Genomic DNA, 17,711 nt, shown 5'->3' on the forward strand with positions numbered 1-17,711 from the left:
GTGCTTCAAAGCACTCAAATGTCCTGAGAGTGTCACCTTTTTATTTCAACAGATGGGGGGTGGAGGGAGGCAAGCAACAGCAAGAATTTCACTGGCTTTATGCTTAAGGACAACCAAATAATTTTGGCTGAAAATGTCCAAACACATTCAGCCTGAGGCATAGCCTGAGCCTGGAGAACTTCAGCCTTAGTGGCTTCAGTCTTTTATGAGTTTCCTGTGCTTCAAACAAGACCATACAAATGGGAAGTATTATGCAATCTTAATAATAGGTTATGTTCCCAATTTGCTCACAACAAACCAGTCAGCATAACTGAAATTCCTAGGTGTACTGTGGTTATTAAAAATTAGTGTTCTGTGACTTGCTGCTGGCCTTCCAGCATAAATTTATTGAAAAAAAGGAGAAAAAAAAAAAAAAAAGTAATGCTTTTGCTCTTTAAACTTAATTTTCTTCAATTTTTCTCCAAACCTTAATGGATCATATATTGCAAAAAATAAGTTTTAGTTGTACTTGGCTTCTTATTCCATCCCTATAAGTGATTGCTTTCTTTAAAGGGATGTTTTCTGTAAAATATAAATAAACACATAGATTCATGGAATTGCTTGGGATGGGAAGGGACTTTGAAAATCATCTCATTCCAGCTCTCCTGACATGCACAGGGACATTTTCACTGTCCCAGGCTGCTCAGAGCCCCATCCAGCCTGGCCTTGAACACTTCCAGGGATTAGCCAAATGAAACCAATGAGCAGAGACTGTTTTTTCACCCAGCTGAGATGACATTGCTCTGGTTGTACAAAGGTGTTTAAAAACGGCCCTGGTAGCTCCTGTGAATTATTCAGGGGTATAATCTACTGAATTTACTATCTAGAGGCACCAGTCTCTAGTACCTTTTTTACTTTATTCCGAGGATGCAGATGGAATTCCCCAATAAATCATCCACTGAGATGAAGGTTTTTCTTCTGAGAAAAAAAAATTCTGAATTAGCCAAAACAGGCCTCAGGCACAGATAACTGGAAAACTGAAATAGTGGCTGCTTCAGCAGTAGCAGGGCCCGGGTTTAGCTTGATGCTCTTGCACGTAACTCAGAATGGTCCTGAGTTGGTCTCATGGGCTGGCACTGAGGTACCAAATTACTGTTCTTTGTATCAGGGGTGCATTTGTCCTACAGCTCAATTAAGTATATTAATTAATTAATTATATTAACTAAATAAAATCAAGTATAGTTAACCTGGGTTCAAAGAGCAGTGGAAGAAGTTCATTGGATTTTTAGCTATTTAAGCAGATGAATTCGAGCTCAGATTCTCCCATAGGGTTGGAATTCCACTGAGAGCTCAGTTTCCATGACAGATTTCACTGCTGTAAATTGGGGTGACCAACCCAGGCTAAGCACCCCCCCAAAAAAGATGTTCCTTCAGCAAGGACAGATATCAAGCACATCCCTGTACAGTATGACTGAAATCTTGGAAAGCTTTTCTTTTGGAGAATTGGTGAAGTAGCCATGACTCAGAGGCTGCTCAGGAAAATATGGCTTTAGCCCTGAGCACTGTCTGCTCAGCTGCTGTACTTTGCTTTCTTGTTTTCCACTATTCCCATGGGCCATCACAGTTTTTCTTTTTTCCTTCATCTTCTGTTCAGTAGGGATATTCCGGGTCTTTTCTTGGACTTACCTGCTGCGAGAAGAGTGTTCAAAGCAACTTTAGGAAACTTTGATATGGCCCTTTTTCAATAAATCAATAATGTTAACATGTTAACCTTTCTGAATTCATTTTCAAGACCCTTATTTTCACAAAGAGTAAAATTCAGAATCTGAAATAATTTCCAGGTTCTGCTCCTGTTCTGCTGTGAGCCACTGAGGCAGGTGTCTGCTCTCACTTGTGGATAACAGCTGTCTTCAAATACCTGGAAATCTAGATGAGAAGTATCACAGTCAGGATAAAATGGGGAACAGCAAGAACGTGCTGCAGTGTTTTATAAACAATTCTGAAATGTTTGAAAGGCAGTGCTTGTAGTACTGGGAATATGCTTTTACTACATACTTACTCTGGGTTTTTTATTTTCTTTTTTTTAGACTTTATTTTGCTCTGAGTTTTGCTGAGATCTCCCATGTGTTTCAGGACACTTGGGGCAGGTCTCACTTTTTATATTCACAGCCTGTTTATGAATCAAAATAAAGAAATGGAGCTACTGTCACAAAGCCCCAGAATTTATATCAGGGACTGATGACATTCTCAACCAATCTACAGTAACATTTTGTAAATCACTTCCCCTTAGGTGATGACAGGTTTCAGGGATTAAAAGTTAATACAAGGTGTATAATTCCATTTCCAGTCTTGCTATTCCTCCTACAGCAATAACCAACTGATTATTCTTTCAATTTTAAGCTTCTTGGCCTATTTCTGAGTGGTGCTGGATATCCAGTGCTTCCAAGGAAATCAGAGTTGTTCATGCCCATTCCCCCTCTGCACTGAATGTCTGGAGCACCAAGCTTGGTGTATTAACTAAAAATTACAACAGAAAGTATGATGAGCTGCTCTATGCATTTTGTTTTATTCCGATTAGGAAAATTTGAATCATTTTTGTGACTTATTATTTAATGCAGACTTCTCTGTTAAGTGGCTGAAGTGCCTATCATTGTCTATAAAATTCAGCAGAATAGCAATGACTGTGTTTTATTCTGTTCCTGGGTGTTTTCAGAATTGAAAGCAGATGCAATCTGTTGTATTAGGCCCGAATTCACAGAATCATAGAACAGCCTGGGTTGGAAGGGACCCTAAAGATCATCTCACTCCAACCCCTGCCATGGCCAGGGACACCTGCCACTGTCCCAGGGTGCTCAGAGCCCATCCAGCCTGGCCTGGGACACTCCCAGGGATGAGACAGCCCCAGCTTCTCTGGATAACCAGTTCCTGTCCCTCATTATCCTCACAGGGAAGAATTTCTTCCTAACACCCAATCCAAACCCAGTCTCTCAGTTTGAAGCCACTCCCCTTTGTCCTGTCTCTCCATTTTGGAGAAATTCCCACTCTGCCTTTCTTGCAGGCTCCTTTCAGGTACTGGAAGGCCACTGTTGAGTCCTTTCTTATTTGTGGCACTTCTGGGTGAATCTTTGTAGAAGAGAACAAATTTCTTATGTTCTTTCCTTAAATTGCACCCCCTGTGTGGTATTGCAAAACTTTGTCTGTAAATTACCGACAAAAATGAGATTTTATACTCATGGATAGCAAGCTATTGTCATGCAAGACACTTTGGGTTACCAAGAGTGACTAGAATTTCACTTGCAATGGCTTGACTTTATCCCTTCCAGAACTGGTGTTTGAATAGCAAAGTTTTTAACTTTGGAGTTGAACTTTCCCTTAGGGTGCAGCAGACCTGGCTTCCACGTGTGTCATGCACACCCCTTTTACTCTGGTTAAATCTGGTCTAAGTTTGGGACAGTTTTTAGAAGAAGATGAAAATCAATCAAGTTCTGCACAGATTTAGTTTTCGTTGCTCAGACAATTCTCTGCTGAGACACACTGCTGTGGGAGTTTCAGAAAAGAAGAGTCAATTGAACTCATCACTGTATTTCTTGGTAGGTAATACTGATGTATGTGATAATTCAAAGTTCATTATTCACATTAGAAGGTAAAATATTTTTCAGTTTGTCCATAGAAACGATCTTCCTTGCATGTGTAGTTTGAGAGTTTAGTTAAAATAATGAAAAATCAATTCTGTGAAGGGAAATAAGGTTATCCTTTCAAATAATGGCTGGAGGAAAGGTTCTACACCCAAGTGTCATGGGTTATTTGATGACAGAGCATTTTTAAGGTTTTGAGTTTGGTGTTTTTTTAATAAGCTTCTAAGACTCTTGATATTTTTCCTGTGTTTTAATCAATTTCTGCACAGAGAGTAAGTGTCACAGTCTGAAAGGCAGGACTGCTGGGAATTTGGGTAAGCAAGGCGCAGGTGAGGGACTCTGGACCTGCTGAGTCTTTAAGCAGAAAAATATATACAAACTGGAGCTGCACAGAAACAGCAAAAAGATCATTGAAATTATAACCTCTGATGCCTTGTGCCATTTAGAATTAATCTTATTGAACAACCTGGTGCCCTTTCAGTTGAACCAAAGCCCTGGCCAAATTTCAAACCTGTGTCCTACCTTACAGGTTTGTTTAAGTCTACAACCCAAGACTAAAGCTGTGACTCACCTGTAACTTTTAACAGATCCCACTGTGGCTGCTCTTTTGTGTTTTCAGAAGGAGATCCTGGCACTGCACCTTGGCTATGTTCTTTCGTGGAGGTGCTCCGAAAATTTGAGTTGAGTTGGAAAGGCCAGGAATTCTCACTTTTTTCCAGGTCTGGCCAAGTTATTTTCCAGGGTGGAGAACAGAGTATGTTTTATTGTAGCAAGGAGAGCTAGTATTGCCTAGATTAATACCTTTGCTTCCTTTATGGAGTAAGTTTAGCAGAGCTGCAGTGGAGACTCCTGATGGTTCATATCCAGGAAGGAGCCTCCCTCTAGCTGAGTCCCTGGGAGCTGCACTAACCTTTGGCTGCAGAAGACAGCTATTTGCACCTCTGACGTGCCTTTTAAAACACTGACCAACACATTTTTTAGTAGCTTTTTAATGTTCTCAGAAGTTCACAGGGAATGAATGAACCTATTTGTAATTCTGGCTGGGGTTGATCTCATTCAGCTGAAGGAGCATAACCTGCAGCTCTCCTTGTTTCCAGAAATTCACACCATCCATTTCGCAGTCAAAACCAGATGATACCCCTTGGAACAATGCTTGTTTGGAGTGTTGCTGGCACTGGGTCAGCCTGTGTGCTGCTCCTCCGTGCACCTGCACTGGTGGGATCCCAGCTCTGGCCCCGTGATGCTGCAAACCAGCTCAGGCACAGCGTGTGCACAGAGGCTTTGCTGCTCTCACCGGGATGCCCTCATGGGGCTCTCAGCTGTGGTTAACGTGAGTTACACGGCCAGGTTCAGTCTCCACAGCATCTGCTGGGCAGCGAGAGCCCAGATTGGGACGTGCAGGAGCTCAGGGGTGGCATTTGCTCTCTGGTGTTTCGCCAGGGCACACGTTTGCAGAAGGACAGGGAAATCTCCTGCTCTGGGCTAATGCGCTGAATCAAGGGTGCCTATTGAACTTTCACTGAATATTAACTTCTACTGCGCTTGGCAAACACACTCAGCAAAAGGTGATCGTGCCAGCCCAGCTATTGATTGTGAGCTAGAGCTGCTGCAGTTGGCACTGCCAGCTCTGCCTGAGGCCGATGCCAGGTGGGTGCCCTGATGGCTTCTTGGTGTCATGGTGATGAGGACTTGTGGACTGTTCTTTGTCTGATGTCAGCTGGTTCCATTTGCCTTTTGAGATAAAGCCATCTTTTCCTGCTCTGGTGGTAATTCTTAGCAACTTACTATTGAATCTGGTTTATATTGTGCTTTTTTTTTTTTTTTGTTTTTTTTTTTGTTTTTTTTTTTTTTTTTTTTTGTTTGAACTATTCTACAATGCAGATTAGATTAAAGGTCAAGCTTGGCAGTCTCTCTCCATAAACTCTAGATTAGTAAGCCTTTCTGATATCAAAGGGATTGTTTGGATGTAACTAGTGGGAGAATTGGCTCCTGTACTCTTGCTCAAGAGAAGTCAAAAGGTTGAAGTCCACCCAAAGATTCATGTTATCATCAGAAATGCAAATAAAGGAGATGGGAGTCACGAGGCTGGATGAAGGATGATGGGTCAGCATCTTGGGCACTCCCAGATGACGGCATGTGGAAATCCCCAAGGGAATTTGAGGCATTGGATCTAGGGTTGTCATAAATTCCCTAATTCAGTGCACCCTCTGCAGTGAAAGGGCCCACAGCAGAGTGAAGTTTTGTTGAGATATTTCTTGTCCTCCAGGCTGGAGAGGGCAGGTGAGACATCCTGTGCTTGGGCCCAAATTTGCCATGCAAATTGTGCACTCTTTTCTCCTGAAGTCATTCCTTTGACTGCAGTTCACCAATTTGCATTTTAGCATCGCTCAGCATCCAATGTCCCATTTCATGGCATTGCTTTGTTGAAGGGTTTTACCTCTGCAATAGATCTCTGCAACACCAGCGATGCAATTAATTAATTAATTAATTAGACCTTACCCACATAATGCAATTACAGTAGGCATCACATATTCCCTGATTATCCATCTTCTCCAAGAAGCTGTGGCTTGGAATGAGTAGATCTGCATTTTTTGAAGTTTTCAGGGGTTTATTTTTGGGTGACAGGGCACTTCAGGGTGCATTAATTTGCATTACTCTGCTTTGCTGTGATCAGGACTTCGAGGAGCAGGGAAGCAACCTTTGAAAGCTGGTTCACTTGGACAGCTGGCAGTAAAAGGCTGTGTGTCAGTAAGCATTATGGACCTGATAAGAGCCTGTGACTTGAGCTATACGAAAAAGTGAAATGAACTCACGCTCCTGCTGATCATGACGTGCAAGGTCAGGACAAACTACTGAAATATTGGATTGCAAATACGCTCTTGGCAGTAAAAGTCCCGACTCAGTACAGCTTGATCATTCCAGGGAAGCACAGAGCTGTGCAATAAAACCAACACTGTGTTTGAAATTAGTTCCTAAGAAAGGGTTATAAATCTGAAGGAAGTTTAAAAGTGATTTTTTTTGTTCCTGATATTTTTCCTTAGTGTTCTGTAGTTGTCATTCCTGTGCCTTTTTAATTGTGCACTTCACCTCAGGAATGATCACAGCTAAGGAAGGGAGTCTAGCTGAAGCCCAAAAGATCAATGAAAGGGATGGAGAGGCAATTCCCTTTTCTTTTTTTGTGTGTATGTTGGTGTCTTTTTTCAATGCAAGTGATGAATGTGGAAGGAATAAAGACTGAGGAGATAAAAAGCTGGGGTTTGAGAGAAAGAGTTACTTCCCACAAGGCCATTAAACCCATGAATGTGCTGTCAGTGAAACTGCTGGAAGCAAAGAATGGAGCAGAAGTAAGTTGGGGTTTTTTTTGGGAAGCTGCAGGATGATAAAAGCAGGACAGTGGACTTAAAATTGGAAAAAGAAAATAAGAGAAAGCCAGGGGTTAGGTTATATCCTATCCATAAATTTCATGTGTTCTTATAGCCATTTTAAAATGCTTTTAACTCCAGTAAAACAATGGTCCAAAAGTCTGAAGACTTTTCCACATAAGTGGAAACTTCACTGAAGTTAAAGGAGCTTTGGTATGAATTCTTCCCGAATGACTAATCATATTTGATCATTTCATTAGACTCCGAGAGGAAGCAAAAATGGTGAGTCTGTTTGTTCTCTCATCTACAAAAGACAGTGGCCTTATCATGTTTCAGCGGACAGCCTAAATCTGATTTATGCTCTCACTTATCTGAATGAAGGGCACTGGCGTTGCTGCTGTTCCCCTAGTTCCTGGATGCTTGCTGCTTTCCTACAGGCTGCCAAAAATGGAAAACTTGATTAGTAGTGACTGTACGGGTAGCTGAAGAAGTTACAATTTGAAAGAAGGGAGTGACAGGTCTAGCCAGGCTTGGGACACCGAGCAGCAGAGCTCCCTCGATTTAGGACTCGAGTGGCCCAGGGTGGAATTTGTTCTTCCTTTACCCCACAATGCTACGTGTCAAAAGGACATTAAAAAAGGAAATAAAGCAGAGGAAAACCAAATAAACTTAATTCCCAACCCTCTTTAGGCACAGCTGCAGCAGTCCTTGTGCACTGATGCTAACTGGCTGCAGGCACTTCCCCTCTCCCATTTGCTCTTTAAGAATGAGGATTTGAGTTGGCTTTGCTGAGAGATGGACTCCCAGCTCCAGGAAGGAGGCTTGATGCTCTCCCAGCCCAAAGGTTAAGGCTCTAATCCATCCCCTGGAGCTAAAAGGGTGGTGCTAAACCCTTCCCGCTCCTTACAGAATATAATTGTTAGGATATTTTGAAATGAGTAAAGGTTACAGTTAAAGCCTTCCATTCACACATCTTCCCTATTGGCTTAGTCGCTGCCATTGTTCTGATTTTGAGATCACAGAGATTCTGTAAAATCATCTTATTTGTCATGACACTACTGCTACTCATAGCTTGGGGAAACACCATCCTCTTCCTCCTCTTTGGCATGTTTATAGCACTTACTGAACTTGAACTCTCTGTCAATCCTTCATCAAGATCCACCCAGGGTGCTAAAAGTGCCCCAGCTACCAACAAAGGGCAAACATTGCATGAATATGTGTATATATATAATATTTCTATTCCATTGTGTGAATATGTGCACACACAAACGTTCCCCTTGGCTTCCCTATGGCTGTTACTTTGGCTGAAAACCAGATTTATGAGGTCAATTGAAAGAAATTACAGAAGAAATTGCTTTCTTCTCACGTCATCACGCTGTTTTTCTGAGCACCCCTGGACTAGATCTTTATGTAAGAGCTTTTCTTCCTTGCTCATCTGTTCAGGTTTTCTCTCTGTTATCCCACAGTAGAAAGGAAACAAAGGAAGTTCTTGATTCACTTGACTGAATCCAAATCAAGTGTGGTTTGGCCACGTTCATTTTAGGCCTCCATCATCATGATGTGCCTGGCCTTTTTATTTAGCTAAATTGCTCTGTGGTTTGGGTGGTGAGGAAAGAGTCCTGATGTGTTTGTACCATCCAGCTTTTCAACACCATCCTCTACATTTCCCATAAAAGCACAATTGGAAAGAAAACCCCCTTGTTGCCACGTGCAACATGGATTTTAGGCAAATTTTTCCAAGAGCAGGCACCTTAACAGAGCAAGAGCTGAAGTTCTTTTGTCTTCTTGAAGAACTGTTTGCAGCTTCAAAGTATAGTTTTATCAAATATTTAAGGTAACCCTATACAGCTGTTAGTTGTTTATCCAGGAAGATAGAACTATGTAGTTTAAGTCAAAATTGTGCAAAGCTGAGCCAAAATATGTCCACAGCTTGCAGCTCTAAACCTTCTTGTCCTCAAGCAGAAGCCATAAAGCTCAATCCTGTAATTTTTAATCATTACACAGCTCATGGATGTTCCAGCTGATAATTACTGAATTCAGTGTGCCCACCAAGCTCCTATGGCCACCTGTTACACAGGTAACATTAGCAGATTTGTAATGAGCTGGGCTGAACCATTTTGGACATTTTCTCTCCTGTGGAACAAAGGTTGGGAGCTAACCCTCTGAGTCAGACAGTCAAGTCATTGGTGGGGGTGGGATTCCAAACCCATCTTCGGGCCCAAACTCCTGTGCCTGGGAAGGAAAGTGAAATCCACAGTAAGGCTGCAAAGGAGTAGCAAAGCTCCTGAAACCTGCTCATTGAGAAGGCAGCAGCAGGAGATAAAAATCTACCAGGCAGCTCAATTAGTAGCTCAGCAGTCCCCAAATTCCACAGCTTTGTGTATCAAACCCAAAATCACGCTTTGGGAAAAGACTCGTTCCCAACAAGCCAAAACTTTTGTTGCACTTTTCCCATGCACCCATCCTGCCTTTGGATGGGTTTGTGAGAAGATGGAGTGTAATTCTACACACAAAAAGAGGGTTAAAGTTCTGGAAAATAGGTTGGGTTCTGCTCTAAAGTTCTGACAAAGAAAAATCAGACCTTAATTTCTCTTGGATTTTAGTAGAGGGCTTTGCTAGTTAGGGAATACACTGACACAGAAACAGCCATGAGTCTCTGTATAAAATTGCCTTTTTGGCATAATTCACCACTGGTTTTTTAAAGATGTGCTTTAAACACTCTGAGGTTTAGTCAAATAATGGAAAACTTGAATATATGAGTCGTTATTGGTCCAAGAACAAGAAATTTCAATCTAAGACAGCACAGATAACATGATATCTTTTATTGAAACAAGAATATTAATCTAATCTTTATATAGTAATACATCCAGAAGCAGAACTTCTGGGCCTTTGAGCTTGAACTTTATAAAATATTCTTGTTCCAATAAGAAGTATCACATTATCTACCTTGTCTACTTGAATGCATGTTTTAAATGATGGATTAGTGGCTATTTTGGGTGCATTTTTACTGTGTTATTATCTTGAGTCTCACTTAACTTACACAACTGTTTTCAAAGCTATAAACCTGTACTCTTTATATGCCAAACTCAATCGTGATCTCTTTTTTTTCTCTGTGCTTTAGTCCCACTTTCAAATAGTTTACACAGTCCAAGAGTGTTGTATTGATGTTTTCTTGATTTGGTTTTATTATATTTTCTTCATTTTTGTCAGCAACAGAAAATACTTTCAAGAAAAGAGGACAGCTTTTAATGAATTTTACGCAGAAAGACCAGGTAAAAATAACTAAGAGCTCCCATAAAATGATTGTTTCTGGGAATGTGATATCTGTGGAGACACCACAATCATTTCAGTGTAGAGGAAAGACTGTGTTAGCAATCACTGCCTCTATCAAACACTGCATGATTGGTAACATTTGTGGAGCCCAATGCTTTAATTGCAGTCTTTTGATTGTTTGATTGATCAAAATCTTTTGATTTTTGAGACTAGGAGTAAAACAGGAGTAACTATGGCAGAAGGGAATCCTTGCCTAGTCCCCTCATCCTTTACATGCTGTATTCCCAGGGATATTGAAGGGCACTTAGATGCTGAAATCCAATTTCTGATCTTTTAACCCCACTGAAGTAAGGGTGTTGCCCACTGCACAGAAATGCACTAAAAATATCAGATTTCTCCCTGCAAATCTAGCTGAGAAATGTTAGATATGCAGGTCAACACTTAGTTTTGCCATTTGATAGGGGAATGAAAAGTTAAACAGAGAACTTTGCCACCTGCACCAGCTTGGCTTGAGAGAGAGTTTGAAGAAAGGATGCAAACCAGTCCCTGTTGCACTAACAAGGAGATCCTCAGCTGAATTACCTTTGTAGATTTTCCCAAGGTCCCACCAGGGGAATATTTTGGAACTGCTGCCCTACGAGATGGGGGCTGTCCCAGATATGAGCAGAGCAACTCCCCTGCCAAGCCTGACCACTTTGTGGGCTGTGGCAGCTGGCTCTGGGCCTTCTGGGAAAATGAGGTTTGCAATGAGATTTCATCACTTCATGGCCACAAAAGGCATAACCCTGCCGGGGGAATGGCAGAAGGCTGCAAGATTTCACTGGGGCCTTTGTAAGGTGCTTTGTTTTTATCATCAGATGTTTTTGGGGTGCTTCAGAAATCGGACATCTCCTCTGGAAAATACTGATGGGGTTTAAGAGCTGATAAAGAAATTAAAAATTCCAATGTCTGAGTACATACTGTGTTGACTAGGCTACTGATAGGTGGCTGGACAAAGACAATATGCAGATAGATTTCCTCCCTTTCCCCACTTTTCCCCAAATTTCAGTTAAAATAGTAGCCCACTGTCTGTGAGCACAACTTCTCCAAGAGCCTTGTATGTCTGGAGAGCTAGCACAGTGCACCCCTTTGCTTTTTTGATAATGGGCTCCTGGAGTATTTGTTTTTTAAAAAATGTTTAAAAAAGGTTTAAAAGGTTTTAAAAATGCTCGAATAGCAAGAGATGTGTGCATCTATAGCAGTACTTCCTAGTAAATTCTGAAGTAGAAATTCATCTTTGACACCTTCAGGAGGTGCTTTGACTTTGTGATATATCCCAGAGTAAGCTCTGTAGGTTATCTGCACATACCCTGTGCAGGAGCCAGTGCTAGGAAACAAGGAACAGCTGAGACTGTCAGGAGTACAGGAAGCCAGCAGCAAAGATGAAACTCAAAGCACTCAAATAATTCAGACTGAAAGAGGAACGATGAAAATTGATGGTCCAGATAGAGATGAGAAGAGACAAGGAATTTTCTTTCCCACCACAGCCAAGAAAGACACGATTGGCTCTTTCCTTCAAATCCTTTAAATTCAGCAGGTCGCCTTTAAAACAACTTCAGGAAAAACACTCTCTGGGCCTAAATTTTCTGCTAATTTTGCACGTGTGTTCTACCAGATTCAGCACAAAGGCTTTGCCTGCTCAGAAGGAGCAGCCCAGACATGGTCTACAGCTGAACAGCAAGAGCTGAACGTCCCCTGGGCAGGAGGGAAAGAACAACCCAAGGGGGGAGCATGAGGTGAGGCAGTGGGAAGGAGGAGAGTGGATGTGCTCAACTGGAAGGAAGGGCAAAAGGCCTGTCTTGCCCAGCTAGGGGGTCATTTAGGGCCATTTTTCTGGGCATTCTGAAAGAAAAGACCATGGCTGAGAGACGTTAAAATCTACTTGGAGGGTGAGTTTAAAAATAAGGTTGTTTTTGGAACCAAAGCTGAACTTTAGGAATCTAGAATTAAAGGAATAGAAGTGGAGTGCAGGGAGAAGTTGGAGAAATGTTCAGCCCTTGTCCTGTGGTCAGGCTGACTTTGTCAACACCTTGTTTTCAACACAACTCCTAGTAATTTGATGCATTTACACAATTTGCTCTTGATATGTGCATACTTTGGAAGACAAAAGCATTTCTGGTGGTTCAACTATTTGGTAAACTGCTGTTAGCTAATAATTTTTCCTATGTATGGCCTGATTAATTTTTTTTTCTGTATTAGTTACAAATATCCCCTTAAAATTTAAGTTAAAACCCAATAGAGATCATAATAAGCATTGCACTGTGTCATCAGCTCTTACAGCACCAAAACCCACAATGAAGTAGAGGCAGTAATGAAAGGGAACAGCATGATAATTTTGATCTGTGCTTCTTGTTTCTATGACTGACCCAGCAGGACCACGAGAAAATCCTTTAACCTTTCTTGCTGCAGTGACAAGACAATTTTAATACCTCTACTGAACTTCATTTGGCTTAATAAAGTCCTATAAAGTGCTTTGATCAGTTTGTTTAAATACAAGGCATGACTGAAGCAAGGCCTGCTTTTGATTCTGTATTTTCTAGTGCTGAGATGAATGCTGATAGAACAACAAAAAAAGGATATAGGAGAAACGTGGAAAAATGTTTTGCACATTCTCTGTACGCTTTATCTTCCTTATTTTTCCCCAAGGAAGGAAAAGTGTAATGGCAAAAAGTAGGATATTTAGCCAGTTTTTTGCAAAATTGCTGACTGAAAAGTAGGACAATTCTACCAAAAGTAGGGCAGCTTACTGCACGTTAAGTACCTTTGGATTATGTGCATTGTATCACTCTGCTTACTTTGCACACACAATTAGTTCAAAGTGGGACTTCCCACATGAGCTCACAGAGGAAGATTTATCTCAGCAGATAAAGCTGCAGCACCACATCAAACAGGGTCACAACACACCCGTCAAGAAAATAATCTGGAGAGCAGCTATAACTGGCTGAGCTCATGTGGAAAAGGGAAATGTCACTGGTGCTTAGGCTGGAGATCAAATCAGGTGGGGAAAATGGAGATCAGTGATGCTGGAGCAGGTCAGAGAGATGAAAATTCTAAAGTCTGCACAACCTGTGAGGTTTTAGTGCCTTTAAGGGTGAGATCATTTCAATGTCGTCAAAGGGTGCAAAAGTCAACACAATGGAGAGCTTTTTAAATGGATTTTTTTCATCAAGGGTTAATGGATAAATGACTTTTGGGGGTTCAGGTGGCACTTTGAGGGCAATATTTCCAGTCACCCTTGTCCAGAAGCAATGGATCTGCAGAACATCACGTGCGGGCTGATTTTTTACATTCCATGAGGAAGGGTGTGGCAGCTGCTGGGCTGTGTCCTCTCAAAGTACACGGGCCAGGTGAAACATTCCTGGCTACACCTGCTCCAGAGGACAACCTAGAGCTGTGAGTTTGGCTTCTCACACTGAACACGGAGGGTTAGCAGGGCACCCTGAGGCTTGAAGTAGGGGTAGGAACCCAGCATGACCTGAAGACTGCTTTTCTGACACAGCTCCTCAAATGTTTAACGCTGTTCCAATTGAAAATTGGATAATGTCTGTGATTTTATTTATCTGAAACATGATCTGACAGTCAAAAGGTATGTGGGAGAGTGGAGGTGAGGGCATATTAGGGTGCAGAAACTTAGTATAACTCCTTTCTTTCAAAATAAATAGGTATATTTGCAAGCAGGGCCTGCTTGGCCTGTCTGGCTGAACCAGTGACCTTCCAGTTTTGTTTGTGTACAGTCAAAATGATGCTTCTGTTGGCAAGAAGGAGGGGCCAGTGCTCCTTTACAAGGTTATCTACAGATATAATTTTAAAGGTGAAATTTCCATCCATCTGTGTCAGAAACAAATGTCAGCACCCAAGGCACAGAAAGCATTTTTTCCCTTTTTTCACATAATGGCTGTCTGCATCCTTCTGCAAATGACAAATTATCACCATGCTATTTTTTTTTAAATTAAATTGTTCTAACCCTTATCCTGTTACTTTAAATTTGATTTCTATTCACAGTACCTCCTTTGTGCAGTAACTTCCACTTCTTGTGATTTTGCAAACATGAATGCATTCATTATGTCTTGATTAGGTGCTACAAGGTCCAGCCACAACTATTTAGTGAGGCAGAATAAACAACTCCATTTCTGTATCTGTGCGACCTCATCAGTGCTAAGGAGTTTTACAAATGCATTGAAATCATCTCTGATTTGACTCAAGGTTACAGAAATTAAAGCTTATTTAAAAATAAGGAGTGTTCTTTCTGGCCAGCCCAGATCTCCCAATCCACAATGATACAAACTGTCATTTGTGCAATATTTCTTCTGCTGAGCATGATATAAATTATTGCTAATCATATTCCCCTCTGAGGGATTCTTGCCTAACTAAATTTACTGCAGTGAGCAGAGATTCCGTTTTAAGGGAAGTTAATGGTGTGAGGAAGTTAAAGAACCATGGAACACAGCTCTGGTGAAGGCTTGGGCTACAGTTGTTAAAAATCATCATTTCAGCAATCCCAGTATCTGTTTAGACCCTTTTAAGCAGACAGTGAAGCCACGTTTTCATTCCTTTTCCATCACATTGACTGTGATGACCATGGCTGGAGCTGTCTCCCCTAACTGAGGAGTTACTGAGGCACTGAAGGGGCACAATCATTTCTCTGTAGCCTCTGGGAATCTTTTTTTCAGCATGTGCTCCCCACTCTTTCATGAGTGTCCATTAACCTTGTACTTCTCTCCTTCCATGTTTTTGGTCTTAAAGGGATTCCTTTCTTCAGTTCATAGGAGAAGTCTGCATATTCCTATCCCTGGAGGTGTCCAAGGGCAGGTTGGATGGGGTTCTGGGCAGCCTGGTCTGGTGGAAGGTGGCCCTGGCCATGGCAGGAACTCAATAAATCCTTTCAACCCAGACCATTCCTCGATGAACCCTTTCAACCCAGACCATTCTATGATTATGGTCTTAGTGCTTATGGTTCCTATTGATCCTATTGGTTATGGTTGATTATGGTTCTTATTTCTAAGAATAAAAACCACTGCCAAACACAAACATTTCAAACAGGTGCAAGGATACTTGGCTTTTTCTCAGCATAAGGCAGAGGTTCCTAGTACGGTGAGGAAAGCTCATTATACAGAATGAAAGTGTAATCTGTTGACAGGAACTGCAGTTTGAGTGCTTTCAAACGTACCTTTATTCCCTTTTCCTCCCGGTCTCTTTGCTTTCACATGACTGCTGTTCAGGATTTCACTTTCAAATAAATATTTGGCACTTGTATCCAAAAAGACAAACAAATACGCAGAGAAAAATTTGCCTGAGTAAGTGAACACTCCTATTCAAAATTCTGTGGCTAGATGAAGGGATAAGTGACAACAGTGATGAATAAATAGTGCCTGGGCCTGCCAAAACCCAGCATTAGAAAGTATAAACAAAGCAGCAGAGAAAACAGATGGATTCATTTTAAGTTTTATCCTTTTTCAGTCAAGAGATGCTAATGAGGCCACTTCACTTTGCACCGTGACCGTGGCACGGCATGTGCCAACACCAGCGAGGGCATGGACTGGAGCAGCTGCCTTCCCCGGGGCCAAGCCATCATTACCAAAACTACAGGAAAACCCAGCTCTTCCTGCTGAATAATGGCTGAGGACACCAAGCACCATCCCAGCCACGCCACTGCAGGAATCAGGAGAGAATCTGCGCTGGATTCATCGCAGAAAGCAGGAACGTGGGGATTTGCTTGCTGGGGCTGGGGGGGAGAGGAGGGGGCTTGGTGCTGAGATGAACTGAAATCTGGTGAGGTTTTTACAGGCATGGGAGCTGCTCCATCAAATGAGCTCTGTTTGCTTTGAGGGTGGCCAGAGCTCGGTGGGTATTGGAGGCAGGTGCAGTCTGCGGGGCTATAGGCACCAGGGCCATGTGGCAACTTCTTCCTGAGGAAATCAGCCTTTTGTCTGCTCCTCCTGGAGCCCGAGGAGCAAAGGCTGCTGTGAAAAACGTAACTTTCAGGGGTTTCAGTTTCAAATTGGTTAAAACAAATTTTGAGTGTAACGAAGTTACGCTTGAAATAAAACTCTGAATTTGGAAATTATGTCTGTTTGGCAAGCTCTGGTGCACATACCCAAAATATAATGTGTCTGGACAAAAAGCCAAGAAAAAGCATGTCTTTGTCTGCACATGTGGATTTGGATACTGTTTCTAGAAGGAAATTATAAGAGAAATAACATCTCCCAATGACAATTGCCTATTCTTAAAGTTCTCAGGGGAAATTTCTAGCAGCGAGTCTCAATTTCCCTGCGGTTTCATCCCCCCCCGAGCCTGCTGCTCTTCTGCAGATTCTCCTCCCTGTGCTGCACCTCCCTGTCTCTATCTCCTTCTTCCTTGAGCCTTTGAACTGTTTCCTTTTAGAAGGAGAGTCATTCCCTTGTTTTGCCCCACAGCTTTCTCCTTGCATCACTGGCAGCTCAAACATATTTATTTCTATTTAAAAAAACAACACTACACAGCACTGATGTATCCAACCTGTGCTGCCAACAGATGAAATGGCTTTTGCTAGAGCTACCCAAAGTCACTTTTCACACATATTTTCCTTCCAGGCATTGTGAAAACTCCTTCTGGTCTTTGGTGCTGTTCTGGGGAGCTCACATGTGACCCAGGTGTAATTATGGCCTTCTCAGCCAGCGCTGGTGGGATCTGTGCTGGGACACCTGCGAGCTGGAACATGTCTCACAGGTTGGAAAAAGTGCTTTGTAGCTACACGAGAGGTAAAGGGAATGTAGAGCTGTAAGATTATTTTAAAGAGAAGCCAGGAAAAACCATGGCTTCTCAGCAAGCAGGGAATTTAATTCATAAAACAAATGTGTTTGGAAACAAAAACCATGATGCTCCCTGCTTTCTCATTCATTTTTCATGTCCTATAACTCACCTTTGCTACACTCAGTTATCCAGCAAGGGTTTTCATGAAGTAAGGTATTCATGTGTATACACACACTCATATATATTTGAGGTATAATCTCCCTGCAGTAACTCTGTACTCTTGCATGAAGCTAAATGAAGAACTGACCTTATTTCTTGGACTGCACAAGAGCAGGAGGCCTAATGGCTCTTCTGTGCTTAGATGTATTTGCTGAAAGGAGTTTAATAACATAATAATGTTGCTGCCTTCCGCTGTCATTTCTTAGGTTATCTATCATCTGGTTGATTGGAAAACATTCCCAAAAGAGTTCTGGTATTCTAGTCCATTTCCTAATCCAATCGTTTCATTACTTATGTAATTTTCCTCGTCCTGTGGGGGAAGGACACGTGTATTATTGTTCATTCCATGCAGATTTGGAAATCAAAATCATATCATAATCCCATTTCCCATCCTCCCCTGTCCTTGATTCCCTTTTATCTGGTCACTTGGAGGATGCCATCATGCTTGTACTTTCTAACCAAGGAAGTTGTGTTA

This window comes from Motacilla alba, chromosome 1A (assembly GCF_015832195.1).
Source record: "Motacilla alba alba isolate MOTALB_02 chromosome 1A, Motacilla_alba_V1.0_pri, whole genome shotgun sequence".
In the NCBI taxonomy this organism is placed as follows: domain Eukaryota; kingdom Metazoa; phylum Chordata; class Aves; order Passeriformes; family Motacillidae; genus Motacilla; species Motacilla alba.